We start from the raw sequence: 21,566 nt of genomic DNA, 5'->3' as shown, positions 1-21,566 counted from the left end.
TAGGAGAGGCCCATTTGATATTAAAGAGTCATCAAGTCCCCATACTGAATAGCTTGGGGAGGCCAAGCCTAGACTTGCTAATGACTTTGACCCACAGACGTTCAAGGAACAAACTGGAAAGGCACCCTTTTAGTGTGATTGTGCATTTGAATTTTCTGTTTTCAGGGAACACTTTGGCATCTTAATTCCATAATCGCCGACTCAACCCGCACTTCCTCTTTCAGAGTGTTTTGGGACTAGCGCCCCCAAAGAGGCTCTGTGTCTTTATGTCTGAGGGCACTGGGGAGAACAGAGGCGAGCCTGGTGTGCATCGATGGGGGGAAAGGTAAAGAGGAAAATGAGGCGGGACCCAGTGCCCGAGCAGCTGCAAAATTGTTCAAAACCATTTTCTCCACTGGGTTAATTGTTCTTCCCCATGGCGCAGAGACACCTACGCCTTTCAAAGTCTGCGTTTCTTTATTGCAAGGAGTGGCCTATTAAGAGAGACAGATCGTCTACCCAGAGCAGCTCACTCTCCACCACTCTTCCCTTTCCCTCCATCCCAGTTTCCTCCTGCTAACACCCCGGCCCCCAGGACAGAGCTCATCTGACGCTCTCCCCCCTCAGCATTAGCTTTATCACTGGGAAAATGGTTGTCAGTGCTAGGAGGAGGGGCTGGGCACACTCAAACCAGCTCTGCTTGAAGAGTAGGAATAATTACAAAATCTCAGGCCGTTATCCAATTACGTTGACACGTGGCCATTCTAGGGAGCTCTAACTGGATTAAGTTCATTATAAAAAGATTAGTCCGAGGATGGGGACCGTGCATAACAAAGTGAACCTTCAGAATGTGCACTGTTGGGCCACCAAGGACTTTGGGGGTAAAACTGAGTGAATGGCTTTGTTTATTGAATTACTGCTTAGGGATTCGCCAAGGAGTTTTGTTCAGATAGAGTTTGTGGCTTAAAGCCACTGTCAGCAGTTTCCTGTTTGTTTTCCTTTTCTCAACACTGTTCTTCAGTGCCATTGTAGTCATTGTCAAAACACTAATCCAAGATGTTTGTCGCTAATGTTCTGTGTGAGCGTGGAGGTGAGATTATTGATCAGAGTGGAGCTGAGACTCACAGAGCTCATATATTATTCACAAACTCTGCACGTATAGAGAGAGTGTGTGCCCATATAATACCTTGCATTTGCATAATGTTTCATAGCTTTACAGAGCTCTTCCACATTTGTCATTTGGCCCACACAGCAGCGCTTTGGGATAAATTGGCATTATTATAATGATTTTACAGATAATGAAACTGAGACTCAAAGAGGTTAATCTGTGGTCACCTAGCTAGATGGTCCCAGAACTGAGGTTACCACTCACAGTTGCTATTCCTAGCCTAGCATTCTACAAACACATGTGAACTCAGTTTATATATGTATTTTAAGCACAAAGTATGTGTTCAGCTCATGGCAGTTGAATATTTGGATTAACCAAGTTGGTTGAGAGCAGTTTTCTTCCTCTCTTTGCCATGAGAATTAGATGTCAGTTTTGAACAACTAATTTAGTTACTAAATACTTTCTTCTTCTTCCTGAGCTCAGGAAAATTTTGCACACAGAACACATCATGGAACTGTTTTTTGGGGGTTACCCCAAACCCTTCTTCTGGTGTATTCACTAGAGTCTGTCCTCTTTTAGGACTGACTAGAGTAAGTGCCCGAGTCCCTTCTGAAGTTCCTGGAATTAGAGACATGGATATTAACATCAGTGGAAAGATGTAAATTACCAATCGATCTCTTATAATTTGACTTAATGACAGTTTTTGGGCCCAAACTCCTCTGGGTGAACTGGTAAGAATTTAAACTCTAAGTAGGTAAATCTGAGCTCCTGATGTCTGTTAGGGTCAGCAGTGCCTCCACTTCCTCCTCCTAAGCCCATTGCAGACATTGCTAATGGACCATCACACACTTCTCTACTTAGCCTGGGCTTGGACTTCCAACACATCTCAAAACTGACCTCCAAGTAACCACCACCGAGAGTCAAGCATTGGCTAGCAAGATGGCATCTCTTTATCCTTCTGATCCTAGACTCTGGTGACCCCCCGCAAAACTCCAGAGGCTTTGAGAGGCACAACCAGACCAACCAGTCGGTCCCTTTATGTCTGATAACATCTTATGGCCTCATTTGGTGATCAGCAATTCAAGACACTCACGGAAGGTCAAGGAGAATGTGGAATGATCAAAAAAGCTTTAGATTTAGGAAGTGACTATATTCATAGTATAGTTACAGTAAAGATTAGGGAAGAATCCAACGTTCCAAAAAAGAAAGGTTTGTGCATAAGCAGAAATCTAAATTGCTACAGACCAACGATTCTGTATACCCCCGCTTCCCCCAAAAAAGAAATGCACACAGATACAACATGCTATACAGATGTTTATTCCCTAAAGCACATCTAGCTTACAGACCAAGGTTAAAAACAAGCAAATAAACAAAACCAATATAAACTGTTGAAGTATAGTCAGGATTCTCATTTGCAAGTAGTAGAACCCAAATTAAAAATGGCTTTAAAAAAAGAAAGAAAAGGAAACTTCTTGGCACATAAAACTAAAAATTCAAGGGCTTCAGGCAAGGCTGGACCTAGCAGTTCAATAATGTCATTGGGACTTTTTTTACATGGTGGCTCCCAGTATTTCTATACTTATCACTTCAGCATGGAGTTTGGCAGGAAAAAAAAAAAAAAAAGAGCTTCCCCCCCCCCCAATAGATCCTGTAAAAGTTCTGAAACTTATTCTGGCATGGTCATGTGCCCATCCCTGAACCAATCACTGCTTCTGGGGGATGCACTATTCACATTGGCCACCCTGAGTCATGTGGCCTCCTTGGAGACTAGCCCTGCCCCACTCCCCCTTCCACACATCAACTACTTACATTGAAAATGATGCAGATATGGTGGATTGGAGGGAAAGTTGACCACCTCTCAAATAACTGCTTGCTATATACCAGACCCAGTGCTAGATACTAAAAGAAGACATTACAAATAGGTTTAAAACTTAACAATTTGCAGATTCTTTCTATATAAATAAACCTGTTAGACCCTGACAAACATCACAAGATAAATATTTTTAGTCTTAACCACTGTACAGATGAGGACAGTTATGTTCAGAGGAGTTCTGTAACATACTTGAGTAGACCTGGCACTTGACCTTCAATTTACTCAACTGCAAATTCTGTGCCCTATGATCCCTGTGTCTGGAGAGGTGAAAATATTACCATGAAAAATTGGAATTCTTCACTCATTTACCTGAAAGAGGCAAGTCAGAAACTGGATTTCCATTTCTCCACTTGGGGACAAACCTTGAACCCCAAAGTTATGATAAGGAGAACTGTATCCCCAACTGGGCATCAGTACTCAGGTACAATGTTAGAAACAATACCTGCTGTAGTTTATTGAGCACTTACTACATGCCAGGCACCATGTAAGCACTTTACAAAGAATATCCCATTTAATACTGGAAACAACCATGTGGAACAGCACTTCTCATTCCTGTTAGGCAGCTGAGAAAAGCAAGTCTCAGAAGGATGAAATGACCTAACATAGGTAGTATGTGGAGCCAGAGTTTGAACCCGGCTCTCATGCGACTCTGCTATTCTTCCTACCTAGAGATGAATGGGCCTGATGTCTTCAATTTCAGTCACTGACTGAATTCATTAGAAAACAGGGTAGAGATGGGAGATGAGAAAAGCATCTATCCCCAACTTTGTGAGAGGCCAGAAAAAGTGGAAGGAAATTAGATTGTAGACAAATTCCTGGTGATTCAAAAGGCCTCAAACCAAAATAATGAGAAACAAATAAGCAGGCAAACTACAGGCTAAAACAAGAATATCATCTTTCAAAGATTTCCAAAAGTTAAGATTGACTAGGTTTTAACTGTCCAAGCCCTGTGGGCTAGTTTGCTGTCATAGGAGAGTCTTGGGTTTCACTTGTTCCTGTAACTCACTCAGGAATGACAACAGTCCTTGGGGGATCCTGAGTGGTTCCATCTGGAGACGGGGCAGACCAGCCAGAGCTTCACTGAAACACAGGGCCCACGTTCCTTTTCCCAGCCCCATCTTTTGCCACGTCTGCTTGCTGCAAACCCACATTTTCACATCGTGTATACTTTTCAAGGAACACGTCTCACAACAACACTTGGCAGCTTTCAATTTATTAGGCTTATTAGCAATTAAAACTGTCCTGAAAAGCCCAGATTTGATAGCTGGAAGATTCATTTCAGGATTGATTTAATGCAACCTGACTAGTAGTTTATTTCCCATCTCCAGGTTGGGACTAAATCACCCTCGTACCGTTGATACCCTTAGTAGGATGGTTGGTGCTTGCAAAATAGGCCAGGCTGTAAAAGAATCTGAAGACTCTAGTTGCTTCCATTTTTTTTTTAAACAGAGATGATAAAAAGTACTTTATAACTTTATGTGTCTAGGAGAGTCTGGGTTCTTTTTCTTTTTTATTCCCCTTCTTTACTATCAGTGATGTCGTTTGAATATAAATAGCGGTAAATACATTCAAGGATGTGGTTCTTCTTAACAGTTGATTTGCAGCAGTGGGAAATCACCTACGTTCTCTGGAATCACCACTCTGCACGAAGGACTGGTGACATCTGGCATTCAAGATGACAAACCTATGGAAGCACCATCCAGAAGCATTTCAGCATTTAAGTCTTCTTGTTCTTAAGCCCTGGTCAGCCATCATACTTTTTCAAGAAGAAGACTTGAACAGAACAAGCCTGTTATTACCAAAACAGCCAGTGGCACTCACCAAGGGCTATTAGCCTTCGTTAGCATGTATCACCCGCATCTCATTTGACAGTCGTCCTTTATTGCCTGACAGTCTAACTCAGCTTTTATCCTATCCTCCCCCCACTGCATTACCATCTGCTGAGACTGCGGCCCCAGAGTTAGTCCAATCCAGTTTAAATCCCCTCTCTGCCACCGACTCCTTGGGTAACCACGGCTATTTAACTTAACCCTGAATCTTGAGTTTGCTCATTTGCAAAACAGGGATAAACATAGGATAATGCAGTTAAGTAATGCATGAAACACTGCTAACAGAGTGCCAAGCACAAGGAAAGTGCTTAATAAATGGCAAGTGTTATTATGATGATTAATATAGGGACAGTAATAATGCTAACAGCATAAAACGTGGTCTTAAATGTTACTTTTGGTTTTGTATACCAAAGTGCCTTGCATAAGTGTAGATACTGGCATATCCCATTTTATTGCACTTTGAAGATACTGCATCTTTTACAAATTGAAGGTTTGTGGTAACCCTGCATTGAACAAGTCTGTGGGCGCCATTTTTCCAACAATGTTTGCTCACTCTGTGTCTCTGTGTCACATTTTGGTAATTCTCGAGATGTTTCAAACCCTCCACGGCAAAATGATTACGATGCCCTGAGGGCTCAGGTGGTGGTTAGCATTTTTCAGTAATAAAGTATTTTTGATTAAGGTATGTACATTGTTTTTTTAGACATAATGCTATTACATACTTAGTAGACTGCAGTATAGTGTAAACATAACTTTTATATGCACTGGGAAACCAAAAAGTGTGTGTGACTTGCTTTTTTGCAATGTTCACTTTATTGCAGAGGTCTGGAACTGAACCCACTATTTCTCCGAGGTATGCCTGTAACGTGCATCCGTGAAAACTCTTGATTATAGAACATTTATTTTAAAAGATCAATTTCACTGTATTTTAAAATTATAAATATCCTAAAGCGAAATAGTGACCAATAGAGATGCTTAGGACAGCTTGCTTTACAGAAGAAGACTGCTTAAAGCTGTCTGATGTGCTTTTTTTTTTTTTTTTAAAGAAGGATATTTATTTTACTTTTTTTTTTAAAGGAATTCCTTTATTTTTATTATTTATTTATTTATTTATTTATTTATTTATTTATTTATTTATTTATTTATTTATTTTTGGCTATGTTGGGTCTTCATTTCTGTGCGAGGGCTTTCTCTAGTTGTGGCGAACGGGGGCCACTCTTCATCGCGGTGCGCGGGCCTCTCACTGTCGCGGCCTCTCTTGTTGCGGAGCACAGGCTCCAGACGCGCAGGCTCAGTAATTGTGGCTCACGGGCCCAGTTGCTCCACGGCATGTGGGATCCTCCCAGACCAGGGCTCGAACCCGTGTCCCCTGCATTGGCAGGCAGATTCTCAACCACTGTGCCACGAGGGAAGTCCCTGATGTGCTTTTTGAATGCTTGGTTTTTCTGCGACTAAGTCTCCATCGTGTCTGCAGTGGTATAGTGTTTCACCAAGCCTCTCTGTATAGAATATACTTAGATCATCTTAAGCCCTTCTGAATTAGCAAAAATTCCAAATTTCTGAAGTGTGAGAATCCACAAGTTTTACTGTATTCCTGGGATACTCACTAGACAGCAGTTCTAGCTGAAATTCCTAAGCCAGGTATACATTCGTGTTCTTCCCTGTTGTCTATTTTAATATAGCAATCTGGGGGGGAGATGATGCTGACTTCCCATGGTGAAATGTGCCCAAGCACAGTGTGACACCTGAAGACCCCTCTCATCAATCCCAGTCCTCATCTGCAGCTGGCCTAGGTTTGTTGCCCAGGTGTCTCCACCTGCCCTGCTGCTGATTTGTCTGCCTTGGGTTCTCCTTTATTTCCTGTCCCTTGCCTCCCTCCGCCCAGGTGCCCTATTCCTGTGTGTCTACAGGGTTTCATACACCCAGTGAGAACGTTTTTTCATGTCATTGTCCCACAGTGGATCCGGAGGCATAGCATGTCTTCCATTTTGAACAAGTATCTCTGTCTTCCACCTTGGGGTAGATTGTTTTCTGCTCCAATTATTATATAGAGAAAGGGACAAAGCAGAATAAAGAGAGGAGATTAAAAATCAAATCTTAGTGTCTAAATGCCCTGAAAAGGGGTTCTTATAAATTACAATACTCATATATCGAGGTTTATTCCAGAACACGACAATATCAGCATTAGCAGCAGTACAATCATGCCGCCATGCATTTGTCACTTACGAGGTACCAGGCGACCTGCTGAGCACTTTATATGCATTTCTCACCATTTCCTGTTAAATGCCCCTTTCTCTCACACACTAATGTATTAGAATCCAACATTCTCTATAAAAGTTAGGTGCTAAAATCCATTCTTGCTGACAGTTAAATGCCGACAGAAAAATGTAGATGCTTTTTTGCCTAGTATTAGGCAGAATACACCTCATGTACTCTTATCATGGATAGAACCACAGCAAATTGTATGAATTTAGAAGTTCACCCTTCCTGCAAGTAGTTTGCTCCAACACGGCAGAACAAGGGCTTTATTGCCATACTCTGAGGAGGAAAATGTGGTAAATATACAGACCTACAGTGTCTCTGACGTGGCTGGAACCCCCTAGGATTATGTCCATGTTGTATACTTGTGTTCTGGAAGTCAGAATTACCATCTAAGGTGTTTCTGATCAGGAGACTTAGCGTGAATCTGATGGTTTGCTTCAGGAAAAAACACTGATGATTATAACTGCTATCATTTATTAGAGTCTTTTATATACCTGCCACTGGGTTGGACATCAAAGTTTATTCTTTTCTTAAAATGTATTTTACTGAAGTAGAGTTGATTTACAATGTTGTGTTAATTTCTGCTGTACAGCAGTGACTCAGCTGTACATATATATATTCTTTTTCATATTCTTTTCCATTATGGTTTATTACAGGATACTGAATATAGTTCTCTGTGCTTTACAGTAGGAACTTGTATATCCATTCCATATGTAATAGTTTCCATCTGTTAATCCCAAACTCCCAATCCTTCCCTTCCCCACTCTCTCTCCCCCTTGGCAACCACAGGTCTGTTCTCTATGTCTGTGAGTCTGTTTTTTTTTGTTTTTTTTTTAAGAAATTCACGTTCTTTTATTTATTTATTTATTTATTTATGACTGTGTTGAGTCTTCGTTTCTGTGCGAGGGCTTTCTCTAGTTGCGGCAAGTGGGGACCACTCTTCATCGCGGTGTGCGGGCCTCTCACCATCGCGGCCTCTCTTGTTGCGGAGCACAGGCTCCAGACGCTCAGGCTCAGTAATTGTGGCTCACGGGCCCAGTTGCTCCGTGGCATGTGGGATCTTCCCAGACCAGGGCTCGAACCCGTGTCCCCTACATTGGCAGGCAGATTCTCAACCACTGCGCCACCAGGGAAGCCCTGTGAGTCTGTTTTTGTTTCGTAGATAACTTCATTTCTATCATATTTTAGATTCCACATATAAGTGATATCATATGGTATTTGTCTTTTTCTGACTGACTTATTTCACTTAGTATGGTAATCTCTAGATCCACCCATGTTGCTGCAAATGACATTATTTCATTCTTTTTTATGGCTGAGTAGTACTCCATTATATATATATATATGGCTATGAACATAGGGGTGCATGTATCTTTTTGAATTATAGTTTTGCCCAGAAAGATTCCCAGTGGACACCAAAGTTTATTCTAATCCTTTAAAAAAAAAAGAGTAGCTGTTAATATTCCTATCATTCAAAAAAGAAAACATGAGGTACCTGACTCACCCAAGGTCGTACAGCTAGTGAGTCATCCTAGAGCAGTAGCCTGGGATCCTCACCCATGTCTGTATCTTCCTCCCCAATCCCAGTTGCCTCCAGTGTCCCAGGCTCAGAGAAAGCCAGAACCTCCCATCCAGCCACAAAAGGTTGATGGCATCTTGGATACCACCTCGCCCTTACCCTGACCCCATATCTCATCAGTCTAGTTGATTATCTCTACAACATATAATCTATCTACTTCATCTTTTCCTACTGCCACCATCCAAGGCCAGGCTGCCACCTCCTTTTGCCTGGACTGCTACCTCCTAAATATCTCCTCCTGCACTCTTGTCCCTGTCTAACTCATCCTCCACGGAATTGGTGTCTTTCTTCCGAAATGCACCTCTGATCCCCTCGCTCTCCTGCTTAAAGCACTGTAATGGTTTCCCCCATTCTCTTAGGGCAGAAGTGAAAGACCTTCCACGTGGCCTGCTTGATTTCACCCCAGCGTCATCCCCACACTCATCCCCACGGCCCCTGTGCTCCAGGCTCAACTAGCCTTCTCCCTGTCCCTCCAATATGTGGACTCCTTCCTACCCCATAGCCCCATGGGAGTTTCTCCCCTGACTCCACCTGGTTGAGTCCTACTCATTCTTCAGACCCCAACTCGGATGTCCCTTCCTCCAGGAAGCCTTCTCTGACTGTGCCCTTGCTCCCATATACACCTCTGTGTGCAATAAACTCACTTCCACAGCACTAAACCCAGTTATAATTACAGAGCTACTTGTGTAGTTTTTTCACCTCCAGGTACCTCCACCAAACTGGAAGCTCCAGGAGAGCAGGATTACATTGAAATCTTCACCACTGTAGCCCCAGTTCCTAGCATGGGATGAGAACCTTGTAGGTGCTCAATAAATATGTGTTCATTGACTAAACGGCAGAATGATTTCAAAGCCCACTCCCTTTACTGAATACCACGCTGCACCCATTGAGGATCCTAGCCTTGGAGCAGGGCATTATAGGTAGTCCTGGGACAAGGAAAGCTGTGTGTTTGTTATTCCAGTATGATCTAAGCTGCTCATAGGGTTAACTTCTTCCCTTCTGGTGGACATTCATTCTTCCTGGGTGGACGCTATGGCTTGGGAGGTCTTTGCAAAGACCACTTGCTTTGAGTGGGAAGGCTGTGGTCCAGGAGGGGCATGTGAATGAGCTGGCCCCATCTTTGGTCTTAGTCTAATGGTTGTTGATTTCCCATCTGCAAGTAATGGGATCCAAGTACCTTAATGCCAGGGGGCAGCTTTCTTTAGAATCTCCTTTTTCCAATTGACTAATTTCCCATCCATGTAATCCTCCCTAGGCTAAGCATGCCTAATTGTGTAGGGGAAGCTAATTGTAACTATGGGATTCCAGAGCCTTTATTTGCTAGGCCAGGTTCATTTCATTGTTTGAAATTTGCTTTCAGTCTGATGCGTTTTATTAGTTGCCAGACAAATACAAACAGATTTGCTTCTTTAATGTTTGCCATCTTGGAAAGAATATTCTTTAAACAAAAATCAGACATACATACAAAGGATGCTTCTCAAAGAAACCACACCACTGGGTCTGTGAGCACTGTGATGGGATTTCTCTGAATCTCTCCAGGGCCCTAGGAGCTCAGAACAAAATGTCACGATTTGTGCTGAAGCTCTCTTTCCCTACTCCTCATCATAACCCTACATCCCTGTGTATTTATGAAAACACCATGAAAGCCGAAACACACTCAGACTTCCCTTTCAACCGGAGTTAGCTGCATGGGTAGACCCACCAGGCTTTGTCATTTAAAAAGATCATTTCATCAGTAGGCACTGGGACAAAAAGAATGGTCAATCAACAAATACTTCTTCAGCTGCTGTGGGAGAATTAAAACAAAGGAGTGAACAGGCACTCCAAAACAACAGAGTGGAGGCTGCACCCCTGACTTTGAGGAAGAGGCTGTCTTGTGGTGGAGATAAGAGGGAATCCAGAGCTAACCAGGATAAGAGCAGATCATCCCTGCAGGCTTCCTGGAGCGGGGTTGGCCAGAGAGGCCCTGAAGGCACAGCGTGGTTCTTCCATTTCAGGACCCGGCGGGAGATGGCCTGCATCTGAATGCCGACTTCAGCGTATTTTAACAGGTCACCTTGGACAAGTTAGCTATCCTCTCTGAGTCTCAGCTTCTCATCTGCAAAATGGGGGCAAGATTGATCTTCACAAAGTTATTATTCTTTTCTGTTGTTTGGCATTTAAAGATATATGAGATAATGTATATAATGTATTTGGCATAGCTCATGGACCACAATAAGGGCTTAAGAATAATTAGCCATTATTTATTGCTGTTGTTTTAGTTCCCAAAATAGGCTCTCTTGCCTCCAGATCTTTGCACAGGCTCTCTGCCCTCCTAAACCACACTGGCCTCGTCTCAAAGGCTGGCTTTGCTCTTCTCTCAGGACTGAACTTGAACGTCAGTGCTAGCGGGAAGCCTGCCCCTCGTCCTGGGTGCTCCCGCAGCCTCCTGCTTCCCCATGACTGTGATGTGGGAACACCCCGTCTCTCCCACCAGCCTGATATCTCCTGAAGGCACACATTGTCACACTGACCTCCGTTTCCCTCCACAATAGGTTCAATAATTATTAGTTGAATGAATGAGTGCATGAATGAGCTATTTCTCTCCTGTAGTTTCACTCCGTGCAGAGAAAACGTGAATCGGGAGTAGATCATTTAAAGGCGGGCTGTTTAAGCAGAATCCCAACCAGCAGGAAGGGGAAGCAGGCTTGGGTGGCTCAGAATCGTCAGTCTGCTCTCTCTCCTGTCTCTCCCTTCAAGCAGGAGCTTCCGATAAGTTAATTATTTCTCCGGGGAGCTCTCGCAGGTGATGAGCGCTGTGCCATCTACCAGGTGGCCTTGCCCACGTTGGCAAGTGGATCTCTTTAGAGGATAACAGAGCTGAAGTCCCGGTGAGCTTCTGGGAGGCACATCAAGCCCCTCCCCGCCCAGGAGTCCTGCAGTTCCCAGCTTTGTCAGAACTCTAGAGCCACTGCTGCCTGAGGGAGCAGAATGCAAACTCCCCCGTCAGAAAGGGAGGGGATGGAGCAAGCCACACAGCGCACCCCTGTGCTCAATAAACATTGGTTGAGTACTAAATGAAGGACGAATTCCTCCTTGCCTCTCTCCCCCCTGCACAGGCCATTCAGCCCATTCTGGCCCAGTGCATCCTCTAGAAACATCTCTATCATGTCACTCTTCTGTTGAAAGATGTTGCTTCCCTCCCATTGCTTATTCAGTATAATCCCAGCTCTCCCATTGGTCCTTCTCTGACCTCCAGGGCCTGGCCGCAGATTATCCTTGTCATTTTCTCTCTTTACCCACATGGATGCTTTGGAGCCAGAGGCCTCGGACCCAAGTCCTAGCTCCAGACCTCACTAATGATGCTCTCTAGGGGCAGGGGCACAGCTCTTCAAAGCCTCAATTTCCTCATCCCTAAAAAGGCAATCACGCTTCTTGCCTCCTCGGGTAATTGCAAGAATTAGCAGAGATGCTGCTCAGAAACACTTAGCAGACTGGAAAGTCCTTTGTCATGTGCTGGTGATGATCAAATACCTTCCACTTCAGCCCGGTTGCTCTATTTGACACACCTGCCCATCTTTGCCTTGAGTCTTTGCTGAAGCTGCTGTCTCTCCTATCCGTGAGGTTCTCTATCCACTGACAGTGGATGTTGTCACCTCTGTAAGCTGGCAGTTCTCCCACTTTGCCTGGTATGCTTGGTGGCATTATTCATGCAGAAGGCTCTGTTGTAGTGTCAGCTTCGGAAGACAAGGATAGCAACTTATAATAACAGCTGCTAGTGATTGAGCTCTTGCTGTGGACCAGACTCCCACATAAGGCTATGCATGTTGCACAGTGTTCAACTCTAGGGGGCGCTACCCGGATTGTAGTCTATGCTGCTGAATGAAGTCTTTACACACGTGGGGCAGGTTTAGCCGTGCGTGACCTCGCTGAATTCTCACAGTAGCCCTAAGAGGCAGGCTTCCCCATTTTACAGATATAGAAACAGACCCAGAGGGTACGAATTGGCCCAAGTCACACAACTAGATATGGAGGAGCTGGGATCTGACCGCAGTGCTGTTTCCCGCCAAGTTTGTTGGTGATTCAGCATGCTGCCTCATGGGGTGTCCCTGGGCAGGTCCTTGCCCACATCATGCATGTTGATTGATTAACAGATGAGTATACACTAGGGCTTTGCTATCTGCAAGGAATTTTGCCAACCAAAAAAAAAAAAAGCAGCAGGAACTACTGCTGTTTCTGTCTCCTTATATGTCGGGGCCCAGGAAGAGAGACACCTACAGAGAAGAAACTCATGCGTATGTGTCTTTTTCTCCTCGTCCCCTTTCTCTCCTTCTTATCTGGTCCAGAAGAATAACTTGCAAATTTGTGATGTCTTCTACCAAAAAGAAAAGTGTCAGGAATGGGGTAGGGAGTTGGGATTGGAGGTTCGATTGGGAGAAATGGCCCCAAAGGGTCCTGGCCACCTGCCGGGGAACTCCTGGCATATGGCAGCCAGACTCCTCTGCAGCAGGCAGCCTCCCCTCTCTTCACCAGCCTGTGATCCTCAGCGATAACATGTGGTCTTGATTCCATCATATTTGAAATCACCACCATCCCACCAGGATCATTGCAATGGCTACAGGCGGGGCAGATGGGCAGGGTTCACTCCCCTGCAGGTCGGTGGCTCAGAGTAGAAGTGTCAAGGAACATTTTAAAGTCTGGCTCCAATGCTTGGGTACATGGTGAAAACATGTCCAGGAAGCTATTAAAGCAGGTGATGGGAGGGGAACCTCCAGGAGTCATCTCAGACCAGCGTGTCCTGCCTGGGCAGTTCTCCCTGTGCGGAAGTGTGTGCTAACAGACACCTGTGCCACAAACGTGCCGACCACAAGTCTTCATTCTGCTTTATTCGCCTGCACTCACTCAGCGCAATGTCAGCGCAGAACTACTGAAGCCAGGAGGCTGGGCCTGTGGCCTTGAGATCCCCTGACCATCCAGGGCCACCCACCCTACCCAGCCTAGGACACAGCCCTTATTATATGCTCTCAGACACACCGTGCCTTTCCTTCTCGGAGAGAACTTTTATCAGAACTCTGAACTTGTGACTTGACATTTCTGTGGAGGGGCAGATGGGGGAAAGTTCTCTCTTCCATTTCAATCTTAGGCTCAGTGATGCCAGGGACCATGTCTTTATTTTCCTCACCCCTGCATCCTCAGATCCTAGCACAGTGTCTGGCACATAATAGATGTACAATAATATTTGCAGGATGGATGGATGCATGGATAAATGAATCAGTCAGTCAATCAGTTAATCATGTGTTATTTCAAATCCTCCATCTGATTTTTTTTTCTCTGAAAAGGAAAGTATCGGGTAAGAGGCAGTCTAAACTCCATACATGACATAAGAAAAGGCAAAATAAAATTGCGTGGTCTTTCTTTTTGGGGAACCTTTTCGGCTGCTGCTCTGACTTGCCCTGGGGAGTTTGATCTATGTTTGCGTTTCTTTCCTGCCAAATCATGGGCACCGCCCAGGAGACAATTAGTGAGGGCCTCCCGGGCTTTGCCTGCCAGGGGGCGTGGAGGTCTCTGGGCCCAGGCTGGCTGTCAGCCGTCAGGGCAGGAGACGGTATTTGCAGGCGGGCAGCAGAATTGTCGGCCCATGAGATTCCAGGAGGCTTTGCAGGCTCCCTGTGGATTTGCAGCATTTATCCTCTGAAATAAGATGTTACATCTTCCATGGGCCCAAAAGCCCACAAGTTATTGCCCAGGAGGCACATTGCTCATGGTGTGTGGCACCGTGGAACAGGACAAGGGACAGTGCTGGGCGGATCAGGCCTCCAGGGGACTCCTGGTTTGAGAATTTCCAGAACTGGAACTCAGCCTCTCATGTGAGCTGAGCTGCAGGTGTCAGCTGCTGATGCACCCCAGGGTTTTGCTTCTAGACCTGAGGGGGAAGAGGAGGGCAGTGCCCCAAACTTCCTTGTTAATCACAGCAACAGCAGTTACAGGGCTGAGGGTTGTACTTATTGAGAAGTGACAGAGTGCCTCTTGGAAACCAGCTTGCCTGGCCTCGGAGCCCCAGACAATAACGCGTTCCGCCTCCACGGCTGTCTGCCCATTTTATTGTTTGGTGAAATGTACACCTATTTCCCTGGCAGGGCTGTGCAGGGAAAATTAAAAAGGGTTTCGTCTCTTCCACACGGATGGCCCTTCATGCAGTGGATGGTTCCCCCCACGTCTCAGCCGCCTTTTCTTTAGGCAAAGATGCAGCCATGGGTTCTCAAAGCTGAGAGGGGGCTCTTAAATTCCCAGTCCCTGCCCCTGCAGGTGCTGGTTCATCTGGGGGATGCCCAGGAATCTGTACATCACTCCTCCCCAGCGATGCAGGTGGGCCACTTGCCCCACCTGTGTGACACTGACTGGGACCTCATTTCTGTCTTGTGAGACTGACTGGTGCTGCGGGTCCCTGGCCTCACCATGTCTCCTCCGCACCTGCCTTCCTAAGTGTAGACACTGGGCAAAGGTGGGTGTGCTCCCCAGGGAGGAATAAACCCACGGAATAACGCCTGGCTGTGAGGAGGCAGCCTTCTCCCCTGCCATGGAGGCCAGCCTCGGCCACTTCCCAGTGGTCCATATTCTACAGCAGCTTCTTTCCATGACAGCCCAAGAGGCAGAGTGAACTATTGGACAGTCTCCGCAGCTATTTCCCCCCCCCCCCATAGGAGCCAGGCTTTGTCTCTTCGTGCACAAATGGACTTCTCAGATAGACTTCAGATAAATAACCTGCCAGTCAATAGAGATAGCTATCCCTCCAGGGTAACTGGGGAAAGTTTTAATCCCGGGAAGCCTCATTTCCAGTTGTACAGAATCTCCCCTCTCTCTGCTCTTCTCTGACCCTCATTCATCCTGATTCCAGAGCATGCCTGGCTTTGACCCTGCTTCTGCCACTGTTTAGTTGCCAACACAGCTTTGGAAAGGTGGGTTAACCCCTCTAGGCCTCAGTTTCCTCCCCTGTAAAACGAAGGTCATGATAGCACCTACTCATAGGACTGTCATGGTGATTAAATGATTTCAATCACATAACATGTTTAACACAGCATTTGGCACAAGGTAAGCCCTCCATAAATGTTAGCTCTTCCCCTGATAACAACCACGACAGTAGTAACCATGCTTAATATTATTATTACAGGACATTGGGTGGGGTGGGGAAGCACATGCTGGTGTGACCTTGAGTGAGTGACCTAATCTCTATTAGCCTTGGGTTCAACATCTATGAAATGGGCACAATAAGAGTACCTAACTCACAGGATCTTTGTTAGCTTTGAATAAGTTCTTAGAACAGTGCCTGGAAATAGTAAACACTCACCAAGTAGTAGCTATCATATTATCATTATTACTATCCAGTGCTTTCAATGAATAATTTATTATTATTTATTATTGGGTCCAGGCCAATGACATATAACCTACTGGAAAAAGTCTTAACCCAAGAGTCAAAGATGTGTGCCACTGACCAGCCCAGCGACTTTGGGCAGAGGTACTCAGATGAGCTCAGCCTGGGTTCCTCTCTCTGCCCATAAAATATTACCCATTTCCCAGCTTCCATCGAGAGATATTATGAAGAGAAAATGGGAAAATAGGTGTGAAAGTGCTTTGGCTCTAAAAGTTCTATTTTAAGTAAAGTAGCACCTAAAATATTACTTAGATTCACTCCTGACTGTTTAAATGTTAAAAAAAATAAATAAATAAGAAGAAATTCTCCAAAGGAGAATGTAGAATGTCAAACAGAAGAGATCTTTAGGGGCTTCCCTGGTGGCGCAGTGGTTGAGAATCTGCCTGCCGATGCAGGGGACACGGGTTCGAGCCCTGGTCTGGGAAGATCCCACATGCCGCGGAGCAACTAGGCCCGTGAGCCACAATTACTGAGCCTGTGCGTCTGGAGCCTGTGCTCCGCAACAAGAGAGGCCGCGATAGTGAGAGGCCCGCACACCGCGATGAAGAGTGGCCCCCACTTACCACAACTAGAGAAAGCCCTCACACAGAAACGAAGACCCAACACAGCCATAAATAAATAAATAAATAAATAAAATAAACCCAAAGTTTAAAAAAAAAAAAAAAAGAAGAGATCTTTAAATTATGTTTGGCATTTCCTCCTCTAGAAAGACTTGAGCATGCACAAGGAGCAATAAATGTCCCCGTGGGCCAGGTTTCTACGCAGGGGAAAGAAAGGTGGACAGACGTGATAGACACAGCAGACTCTGGTGCCTGCTTTCCTGGGCTTGGCCCAAATCTAGTCTTTTCCAGAGATCCTGGAGGGACAGCAGAGTGGCATGGAATCAAGGTGCTCATTCTTTAAACCAGTGTTTTCCAAAGAATGATAGTCAGCATTATTGAGGGGTACATGAAAAAAATGTCTTAATTTATTATTATGCATTTAATTTAATGTGTAATAGAGAAAATACATGAGCACAGTAAACTCTTGATTTTACTGGTATGACCGTTTTTCCTCTTTAAATAATTTTTTAAATGTGAGCCAACTTAAAGGGAAGTGTAAGTAAATATGACAGAAATCTTCAAGGTGAAAAAAATGACAAAAGTTTGGAAAATGCCACATTAAACAAACCTTTACTGAGCACCTACTATTTGCCAAGCATTCTGCTGGGTGCTGGGAATGTCGTGATTAATAATGTATGATTCCCTGGCTTGAAGCTCTCCATCCGGTATGAGAAATAGCCCATCCACACTAACGGTAACATGATGTGATAGGTGATGAGTTAGCAGTTGAAGAAAGTTCAGACCAAACCAGATAAAGGAGGGATCCATTCTGCTGGGATGACTAGGACAGGCGTCGGAGAGGAATGACGCCTGACCAGGGACTGATGGTGATGCCTCCAGCACCCACTTAGTAGTAGGCACTCAACACTGCCATGAACAATGTCCCTAATGTCACGGAGCTGACATTATTGTAGGCAAGAGAGGCAGACTCCTAATGGTCAAGGAGGTATGTGATGCCATTGCAAGTTCTGACAAGCGCCCTGAAGGAAAGAAGCTACGGAATTAGGATGGGGGCCCTTGTATGTGGAGCAATCAGAGAAGGTCTCTCTGAAGAGTGAAGCTGAAACATACTGGTAAGAAGCCCACCGGCCATGGGAATGGTGGCACAAGAGCGTTCCAAGCAGAGGGAAGGGTGTGCACTAAGGCTCTGAAGCAGGAAAGAACTTGGGTGTTCTAGGAACTGAAAGAAGGCCTATGTGACTGTAGAACAGGGTGCAAGTGGGCAAGTTGGTCCACGGGCAAAACAGCAAAGGACCTTGATTCTAAACTCAGAATTAAGAGTTGACTTTGATTCTAAACTCAGGGAGAAGTCAAGAGAGTAAGTAAGGGGTTGTCTGGCAAACATTTGGACACTCCAGGTCCAGGGAACAGTTTGAGCAAAGGCCCAGAGATGTGGAAGGGTGTGATGAGCTTCAGGAATGGCCAGTATAGTTCATCGCGGCAAGATACAGGGGGCGAAGCTAGAACAGCAGGTTGGAACCCATTGGTCTAAGGCATTGAATGCCACACCAGGTGCCTTGGACTTCGTATCTTTTTTTTAAATTGTGGTACAAGACACATAAGATAAAATTGACCACCTTAACCATTTTTAAGTGTACAGTTCAATAGTGTTGAGTATATCTTCAGAACTCTTTTCATCTTACAAACTGAAACTCTATGTCCATTAGATAATAGCTCTCTCTATGCCTCCGCCACGCCCAATCCCTAGCAGCCACCACTCTGCTTTCTGTCTCTGTGAGTTTGACTACCCTAATGCCTCACATCAGTGGAATCGTACAGTGTTTGTCCTTTTGTATCTGGCTTATTTCACTTAGTATTGGGCTGGCCAAAAAGTTCGTTCGTGTTTTTGGTACGGTGTTATGGGAAAACCCGAACGAACTTTTTGGCCAGCCCAATATAATGTCCTCAAGGTTTATCCATGTTGTAGCATGTGTCAGAACGTCCTTCCTTCTTTTTTTTTTAAATAAATTTATTTATTTTATTTATCTTATTTTTGGCTGCGTTGGGTCTTTGCTGCTGCGTGCAGGCTTTTCTCTAGCTGCGGTTCGCGGGGACTACTCTTTTTTTTTTAATTTTTATTTATTTATTTATATATTTTTGGCTGTGTTGGGTCTTCGTTTCTGTGCGTGGGCTTTCTCTAGTTGCGGCGAGCGGGGGCCACTCTTCATCGCGGTGCGCAGGCCTCTCACCGTCGCGGCCTCTCTTGTTGCGGAGCACAGACTCCAGACGCGCAGGCTCAGTAATTGTGGCTCACGGGCTTAGTTGCTCCGCGGCATGTGGGATCTTCCCAGACCAGGGCTCGAACCCGTGTCCCCTGCATTGGCAGGCAGACTCTCAACCACTGCGCCACCAGGGAAGCCCTCGCGGGGACTACTCTTCATTGCGGTGCGCGGGCCTCTCACCACGGTGGCTTCTCTTGTTATGGAGCACGGGCTCCAGGTGCATGGGCTTCAGTAGTTGCAGCGTGCGGGCTCAGTAGTTGTGGCTCACGGGCTCTAGAGTGCAGGCCCGGTTGTTGTGGCACATGGGCTTAGTTGCTCCGCGGCATGTGGGATTTTCCTGGACCAGGGATCGAACCCATGTCCCCTGCATTGGCAGGCGGATTCTTAACCACTGCACCACCCAGGAAGCCCGTCCTTCCTTCTTAAAGATGAATAATAGTCCATTGTATGTACATATCACATTTTGTTTATCCATCCATCTGCTGATAGACTCGGGTTCCCTTTACCTGGGCTATCGGGAATAATACTGCTATGAACGTGGGTGTACCAATACCTCTTCACGATCCTGATTTCAATTCTTTTGGGGATATACCAATTCAATTCTTTTGGCTCTTATGGTAATCGCCCCCCCTTTTTTCTTTGGAGTATAATTGCTTTACAATGGTGTGTTAGTTTCTGCTTTATAACAAAGTGAATCAGCTATACATATACATATATCCCCATATCTCCTCCCTCTTGCGTCTCTCTCCCACCCTCCCTACCGCTCTAGGTGGTCACAAAGTACTGAGCTGATCTCCCTGTGCTATGCGGCTGCTTCCCACTAGCTATCTATTTTACATTTGGTAGTATCTATAAGTCCATGCCACTCTCTCACTTCGTCCCAGCTTACCCTTCCCCCTCCCCGCGTCCTCACATCCATTCTCTACGTCTGCATCTTTATTCCTGTCCTGACTCTAGGTTCTTCATAACCTTTTTTTTTTTTAATTCCATATATATGTGTTAGCATACGGTATTTGTTTTTCTCTTTCTGACTTACTTCACTCTGTATGACAGACTCTAGGTCCATCCACCTCACTACAAATAAGTCAATTTCGTTTCTTTTTATGGCTGAGTAATATTCCATTGTATATATGTGCCACATCTTCTTTATCCATTCATCTGTCGATGGACACTTAGGTTGCTTCCATGTCCTGGCTACTGTAAATAGAGCTGCAGTGAACATTGTGGTACATGACTCTTTTTGAATTAAGGTTTTCTCAGGGTGTATGCCCAGCAGTGGGATTGCTGGGTCGTATGGTAGGTCATTCCCTTTTTAACTTTTGGAGGCTCCACCATATTGTTTTCCACAGCAGCTACACCATTTTATATTCCCACCAACAGTGCACAAGGGTTTCAATTTCTCCATATCCTCACCAACACTTATTATTAGGAAATAATAAATTTTTTAGTAGTAGCCATCCTAAAGTGTATAATGGGATATCTCGTTGTGGTTTTGAGTTTCATTTCCCTAGTGATTAGTGATGTTGAGCATCTTTTCATGTGCCTATTAGCCATCTATATATCTTTTCTGGATTAAAGTCTATTCATGTCCATTGCTCAGTTTTCTGGTTTTTTGGGTTTTTTGGCTGCGTTTGGTCTTTGTTACTGCGCATGAGCTTTCTCTATTTGTGGTGAGCGGGGGCTACTCTTTGTTGCGGTGCATGGACTTCTTATTGCGGTGGCTTCTCTTGTTGCGGAGCAGGGCTCTAGGCGTGCGGGCTTCAGTAGTTGCAGCACACAGGCTCAGTAGTAGCGGTGCACGGGCTCTAGGGAGCATGGGCGCCAGTAGTTGTGACGCACGGGCTCAGTAGTTGTGGCGCACAGGCTTAGTTGTTCTGCGGCATGTGGGATCTTCCCGGACCAGGGATCGAACCCGTGTCCCCTACATTGGTAGGCAGATTCCTAACCACTGCGCCACCAGGGAAGTCCCCATTGCTCATTTTTTAATTGGGTTGTTTTGTTGTTGTTGCTGAATGGACTTTATCTTTTAAGCAATGACAAGCTAAAAGGTTATTCAGCAGGGTATTATCTGAGTTAGATCTAGATTGTAGAAATATAGGTCTGGTAGCAAGAAAGACAAATCAAAGGGTAGAAACTCGAAGCTGGGCTCCTAGGGAGCTGGCTTTGTGATGATCCAGTTGAGATATGGCAGGAGCTGAAGCCAAGGCAGTGGTGATGACTAACTGCATAGCTAATTACATCTACTCACTCCTAGAAAACTGCAGTCCCCCAAACCAGAGACCTATGTTCCCTCCTAGAGAAATGAGCTTCTTCTGAGGACCTCATATCCACCCTTCTCCACCACTTGGGTAGATGGAGTTAGACTTCTGGCTCTTTGGGAACTATAGCTTGTAGTTTTATGATGATCCTGAATTCTGAGTCACTGCTCCTGGAGAAAAGCACTGTTGCCATTGAGTGCATTAGGGGATGAAACACATCCTGTGCAAATCACTTTCTGAATGGTGAGTTGCTGGAAAAGCTGGTAGAGATTCCAGATTCTACCCATTCCGGCTCACGGGCTAACCCTTGTCAGCTGACTTTGAATCCGTTTCCCAGCAGCTAGCTGAGCTCTAAAATGTGTCATTTTGGCAGTAAGAGGACCAAGACCTCACTTGGTTACTGCCTTTGAATATAACAAATGACATTTTCTTTCCCTGTATTAGGAAAA

The 21,566-nt window shown here is 45.2% G+C and overlaps 1 protein-coding gene and 1 long non-coding RNA gene across 3 annotated transcripts in view; one reads left to right on the top strand and one right to left on the bottom strand.

Moving 5' to 3' along the window:
- Positions 1 to 21,566, top strand: part of SLIT3 (slit guidance ligand 3) — a 619,464-nt gene that overhangs the window by 338,832 nt on the left and 259,066 nt on the right. The gene's annotated exons all lie outside the window — the stretch shown is intronic.
- LOC309622744 lies at positions 18,216 to 19,044 on the bottom strand. The gene is made up of 2 exons (XR_014241102.1): positions 19,012 to 19,044; positions 18,216 to 18,696 (listed from the first exon to the last, which is right to left on the bottom strand). It is a non-coding gene; the product is annotated as an uncharacterized lncRNA (long non-coding RNA).

The sequence above is a fragment of the Balaenoptera borealis genome (assembly GCF_965194805.1).
Source record: "Balaenoptera borealis genome assembly, chromosome: 2".
Lineage (NCBI taxonomy): Eukaryota > Metazoa > Chordata > Mammalia > Artiodactyla > Balaenopteridae > Balaenoptera > Balaenoptera borealis.
Note: the sequence above shows the minus strand (reverse complement) of the source record. Positions and strands in the feature narration are given on the sequence as shown.